This window comes from Palaemon carinicauda, chromosome 20 (assembly GCF_036898095.1).
Source record: "Palaemon carinicauda isolate YSFRI2023 chromosome 20, ASM3689809v2, whole genome shotgun sequence".
Taxonomy (NCBI): domain Eukaryota; kingdom Metazoa; phylum Arthropoda; class Malacostraca; order Decapoda; family Palaemonidae; genus Palaemon; species Palaemon carinicauda.
The window spans coordinates 106,327,822-106,335,123 of record NC_090744.1 but is presented as its reverse complement, the minus strand read 5'-3'; positions in this window follow the sequence as shown (position 1 = coordinate 106,335,123).

Sequence of the window (7,302 nt, the reverse complement as noted above, 5' to 3'; positions counted from 1 at the left end):
CTGAAAGGAAAATATTGCTTCCCGAGCGGGTGTCAAGTTCCAGGAAATAGAAAAAGGGTACAAAACAATTTCATGCCGACATACATGAATTTTGGCATGTCCCTGGCAGGTAGTACAAGTTTTGCTTATTGATCTGTATATATATATATATATATATATATACCCACACAATGAAATCGTTCCCAATAAACCCTGTTCCAACAACATATTTGCTATAAATCGTAATATTTTGAACCTGACCACCTAGACCACCCTATAAATATAACGCCATCACAGTAATCTCCAGAATTTTTATTGATATATTATTGATATATTCGACCAGGGGGGATTAACCCTTACATTTTATACCCAATCTCCCAGAATCATCTTCCATTTGAGCCTCTATAATCCTCATGTGGGGATTAAGTTTTCCAATTAAGCCAAACTCTCTTGGAATGAAACATGTCAGAATGAGATGGATGTTCGTACCTTATGTCTACGGAGATTATCATATGGTGCTCAAAACACCGTATTATTTTCTTTGAGAAAAAAAGAGAGAGTAGTTTATTTTTCTTTTAGTTTATGTGCATGTTATTGTTCAAAAGTGAAACTCTTCAATGTTGAGGTGATGTATTTAGACCTTGAAGCTGCTAATAATAATAATAATAGTAATAATAATAAAGATATTAATAACAATAATAATAATAATAATAATAATGACAACAACAAAAATAATAGTAATAATAATTTCGTTATTATCATAACTATCAGTAGTAGTAGTAGTAGTAGTAGTAGTAGTAGTAGTAGTTGTTGTTGTTGTAGCCTAGGTGCTTATGACAATGGCAGTAATGATAACATTAACGATGACGATGATAATGATAATAATAATAATAAACACTATCATAATCATTATCATTTCTTTATTATCAGCAGTAGTAGCAGCAGTAGCAACAGGAGAAGTATTCCAAGTGTACAAATATTAACTCGTTAGTCCAGGCATCCATTAATTTTTCATAGACACTTCTAACTTAAATGAATCATTCGATAAAGACGACAAAAGATACATAAACGAGAAAGGCCAAATCTCCTCGAAATCTCAATGACAGAGATGAATTATTCAAGAAACCTTCCATGAAGATTGATTGATGAATCATTTGCAACGTTCAGACCTTTGATAATCAAATGAAGGGTGAATGGAGAGAGAGAGAGAGGAGAGAGAGAGAGAGAGAGAGAGAGAGTTGAATGAAGGGTGAATAACGTGAGAGAGAGAGAGAGAGAGAGAGAGAGAGAGAATCTAAAGAGGGGTGAATTACGTGTGTGTGCGTGTGTGTGAGAGAGAGAGAGAGAGAGAGAGAGAGAGAGAGAATGAAATGAAGGGTGAATAACAGAGAGAGAGAGAGAGAGAGAGAGAGAGAGAGAATCAAATGAGGGGGTGAATAACGAGAGAGAGAGAGAGAGAGAGAGAGAGAGAATGAAATGAAGAGTGAATAACATGTGTGTGCGCGCGCGTGTGAGTGTGTGTGACAGAGAGAGAGAGAGAGAGAGAGAGAGAGAGAGAGAATCAAATGAAGGATGAATAACGTGTGGAGAGAGAGAGAGAGAGAGAGAGAGAGAGAGGAGAATGAAATGAAGGGTGAATAACAGAGAGAGAGAGAGAGAGAGAGAGAGAGAGAGAATCAAATGAGGGGTGAATAACGAGAGGAAGAGAGAGAGAGAGAGAGAGAGAGAGAATGAAATGAAGGGTTGAATAACATGTGTGTGCGCGTGCGTGTGTGTGTGTGACAGAGAGAGAGAGAGAGAGAGAGAGAGAGAGAGAATCAAATGAAGGATGAATAACGTGTGGAGAGAGAGAGAGAGAGAGAGAGAGAGAGAGAGAATTAAATGAAGAGTCATTAACGTGTGGAGAGAGAGAGAGAGAGAGAGAGAGAGAGAGAGAGAGAGATTCCATACTGAAGAGATATACTATTTATATTATATCAAAAGACTATTGGTATTATTTCAATAGCTATATTGAGGAAAGAGGAAATGTTTATATCGTTGTGGTGGCCTATTGGAAGCGTACCTGCTTGGCGATCTGCTAGACTGGGGTTCGAATCCCCCTCTACCTCGATAGTTTCTTGTAGCGTCTGCAACCTCACCATCCTTGTGAGCCCAAGGATGGGATTTTGATGGAACCTATAGATGTACCTGTTCAATCATTAGTAACTGTTGCCTGGCCCTCCCTGGTCCTAGCTTGGGTAGAGAAGGTGCTCGGGCGCTGATCAATATTATGTCTCTAGGGCATTTTCACTGTCCCTTGCCTCTGCCATTCGTGTGTCGCCTTTAAACCTTAATCTTAAATTCTGCATTTGAATGATTCAAAGGATGTGGACTATATAGCCCAGCGCTGGGACTTGGAAGCCCATTTAGGGCGAACACCTAAGTTGAACTATTAAAAAAAGTAAAAGAAGTAGGATAGCAAGATAAAAGAAAGTAACGGGAATATCAGATTAAGCAGAGAGATAATAAGTGGGTGTTAGAAAATTGAAATTTTATAATAAAATATATAAATTTCTTACTTGTAGAAATACTAAAAGACGGAGTACTTATAAATCGTTATTGAGACCCCTGAATGATTAGACAAGGATGTACGTATGCTTAAAGGGGCAAGGCACAGTGACATTGCCCTATCCAGCAGGACAATGCCCTAGAGACTGACCATATACACATATGATCAACAGCCAAGTCAACCTCTTCATCCAAGCTAGGACCAAGGAGGGCCAGACAATGGTTGTTGATGACTCAGCAGATAGACCTATAGGCTCCCCCAAACGCCCATTCTTAGCTTACAAGGATGGTGAGATTGCAGCGACCAAAGAAACTAACAAGCTTGAGCGATCAGAGACGTTACCACATTGGCCACCACAACCCGTATGACCGGAACATCTTAGTTGTATTATATTACGAAAAAGTAAAAGGTTAATGAAAGGATCTGGAATAGTAAATTAAACAGAAAGATTTGAACCAGCTGTAGAAAACATCTCGTATCAGAAAATAGAAAAACAAAAAAAATTCTAACTTTACTCGCTAAAATACTAAAGGACGGAACACTTATGAATCATTATCAAGACCCTGAATGATTAAACAAAAATTTATGGGAGGCCTAATTACGCCTCCCGATCTCAGTAAATAACCTAGAGGACTATTGAGTTAATAAGCAGACCTACAAATCTATGATAAAATGAACATTATAATTGCTTTGCCGGATAAACTACGTAGATGAAACTTTTTTTTCTTCTTCTTTTTTTTTTTTTTTTTTTTTTTAGTGAGGATTTACATTTTTCAAGATCCTTGTGAAGGTCGGCCTGAAACTAGGATCCTTTTTAGGGAGTGTGCTATTATCCACGATTGAAATAGAAAGGATTTTAAACATTTGCATTTTTTAAAATAAATATTCACTGGCGGAGTATGTTATGTCATGAATTAATAATCCTCTTTTAATAGTTGCTAAGGTGATAGGGGAACACCTTTTTAAACACTTTTAATATTCGATACAAAGCAAAGATGTGAAATTTGAGTTATTAATCTTGCTACAACCAAAAATATTCTTACGAAAACAGAAATTTCTAAATCTTGTGCCCACGTGAAATTCGGACATACAAATATTTCATCATCCTTATCGAATATCCTTTGGAAACTTGAAGAAAATGGTATTTATCTGTGGAAATACCAAGGGAAAGATCCTATTGCTCTACGCTTATGCCATTCATAGCTACAGATTAGTGAGATGCAAAATGATAAATGGAAAAATAACAATATTGTTTACTTTATATCACCGTTTCAATACAAATTTTTTCTATAACACTCCAATCAAATTTACTTTGAGCTGTTTTCTAGTATTCGCTGGCCTCAATATATAATACCACATTTAGGTATATTCAAATTATATCATTCCTAGTATGTACTAAAAATATGTTTGGCAGAAATCGTACCGTGGGTATGTGTATATGTGCTCACAAACAAACAAACGACTACAGGGGTGAATACATACCACTCGCAAAATTTTTGATTTTGACAAAGGCAATAATGGTAAAATACTGATGACGAATGGGGAATAACCAATGATGAATGGTATACTTTGATAAGTATATTTTTAAACTTCTTGAAAAGCTAAAAGTCTTAAACCATTGATACAAAAAAATTCATAAATTAACAAGGACAAGAATATTGTTGTTGCCAAGAATTTATGTGAATTCACATTTATTAAAAATGCACGATCAGCATTTTGGTTATAAATGATAAGGACACGTGTTAAAAGTTTTATTAGAAATGAGCTACATCCTCCTTTTCAAAACTTTTCTACTTAGTTTTCCAAAACAAATATTTGAATTTGATGGAAATGCAGTTAACACACACACACACACCCATATATGTATATGTATGTATGCATATGTATGTATATATATATATATATATATGCATACAAATTATATATACAGTAGGTATATATGTAGCCTGAATATATATATATATATATATATATACAGAGAGAGAGAGAGAGAGAGAGAGAGAGAGAGAGAGCGCGCACTAGTAAATTACATCTAAATTCTGCTATAAATTAACGACAATCTGTAAGGCCATTAAGAAATATTGTATAAAAACGCAATTAAACTACCCCTCTAAAATTCCTTATAAAAAAAAAAGAAAAGAAATAGCAAATCGCATATACAGCCATTGAACATTTCAAAATGCAGAACTGCAATGAATAGTCCTTTGAGGTTTGGATAAGCGAGTTGATTTTCATCATCACGCTGCATTGGAAGTTGTCAGAATCAATAGAGGAAATAATTGAACTTACTTTCCCAAATAATTTGTTACCTGTCTTTCGATAATCTATTAGGTGACACTTAATGTTGATAATTAATCGGCAGTACTATATATATATATATATATATATTATATATATATATATATATATATATATGTATGTATATATAAACAGTAAGATAGCAGCTTATAGAAATAATTAAAGAAGCCTTATTCTCACAGTCATAAATAATAAAAAGTAAAATTTAGGCGCCACAAATGAATAAAAACGTGAAATAAAAAGATATATAATATATATAAAGAAATAACCACGAAAAAAAAAATTGAAAATAGACAAAATGAAGATCGAATCCTGTACACGTGTAGGATAGCCTTGCTAAACGTTAATGAAATTCGCCGAAACGTCAGCTGACGGCATTAATTTGCATCAGAGGAGAATTGGCCTTGATTTCTGTCGGCGGAATTCCTGATGCGGTTTCCACAGGCGACGTATTTGCAACAGATTGCAATTTTTTTTTCTTTTTTCTTTTTTTTTGTACCTTTCGCCTGCTGTCGATTGGGAATAAGTGTGATAAGGTAGATATGTTCGTCCGGAAATTCAGAACTCAAGCAAATGCCTCTTATTGCAGTGAATTTATAGAGCATTTTATGCTTTATCTATTTTGATAAAAATATTATGATGATGAATATGATTATAATAATAATAATAATAATAATAATAATAATAATAATAATAATAATAATAATAATAATAATAATAATACTAATAATAATAATAATAATAATAATAATAATTATTATTATTATTATTATTATTATTATTATTATTATTATTATTATTATTATTATTATTATTATTATTATTATTATTATTATTATTATTATCAATAACTGTAAAACCATAATTAAGATAATTCAGGCAAATTAACACGAATATGATTTTAACTAATTACTTTACTTAAGGTCTTTAAGTAAAATCCATTGGGGTAAGAATGTGATAAGAGATGAAGGTAATCATTTGTGTAACTTCAGTAATAGTCCATTTCATTTAATAAATAGGGATTAGAGAGAGAGAGAGAGAGAGAGAGAGAGAGAGAGAGAGAGAGGAGTGAGAGATAAGAATGAATACATAATCACTTTTATAGTTTTATATTTAAATTCGTAATGAAAAAGAAACTGAAAACGAAAAAAGAAAAAAAGGAGGAAGTAAACATCAGATTATAAAAAGCAACACTTAACGCATCAAGTCACTAATTGCTTTAAACTAAAATATTGAGTGAATTATCAGTGTAAATAAGTATACTAATTAAAGAATATTCTTAATAGAAAAGAGATAGCCCCTTCCTAAAGCAACAGCTGGTGCCCGAAGTGAAAGTAAGGCGTTAAAGGATTTTACCTCCTTTAAGTAACGGATCGACCTGTCTTTAAGTGAGAGAGAATGGGTCTCTGAGGACTCAATGGGAAGGAAAAGGATTCTAAGGATTAAGGATTAAATGAAAAGGAGGGGATTGAATGGATTACATTTAGTTTCGAAGTCTGGCTTTTTTTTTTTTTTTTTTTTTTTTTTTTGGTGGAGTGGAGATTTTGTGATGACACTGGTGTAATCTTTTATAAAATGTTTAATCCAAACGATGCATTTAGTTTATAAATAGAAATATTTAGAAATTATCATTTAATATTTTGTAGTTTATTACTGACTGGCTATATAAACAATAGTTAAATTTATTGAATTTCAGCGTTTTGATTAATTTGCTAATTGGTAATCACAAGGTATACCAAAAAAAGAAAAAAAGGAGAAAAAAATATTATTATCTTAGACCTCCTCATGAATTATTGCGTATTTTCTAGTATATTGAATGCGATAATTACCAGCAATTTATGTAGTGTACATATGGCAATCAAGATAATTACTCAATTGAGATTAATTCTCGGTCTGACTTATAAATCAATGTTCTTTTTTAGTATCACTTGATATCAATGTTCTTGATTTTTTTACTGGTTTGTATAATGAGGTTTAGACAAGAAAAAAAGTCTGCTTTTATTCTATTTTTGAGATAGTCACGTGAAGAATTTAATTTTACAAAGTACCTGGTGTATAAGGAAATATATTAATGTCTTCAATAGTAGAGTGGGATTTTTTCCTAATCAATAGATAAGGGAATATAAAGCAATTCTAACCTAAATATATTTAGAATCTAAATACCAGTCCTTAACTTATTTTCCTGAGGAGAATAAGTGATATTCATTGTTACAGTTTACAAATTCAAATCAGCAACACAACTTTCAGTGATCACAATGCTAAAAATATCACCTATTAATCTGATGACAAGCAGGTTTAACGTTAAATGAACTCAGTAATCAAATCAGTTATTATACGAGATTAGATAATTCCTACATAACATCTAAATGATTGCGTTAGTTTTTTAAAGCTTCTTTCTTTACAAGAATTTTGTTTTCCCTATAATTGTATTAAAAAATTACGGTTTCTTTATCATATTGAACAATAACATTCAGTTA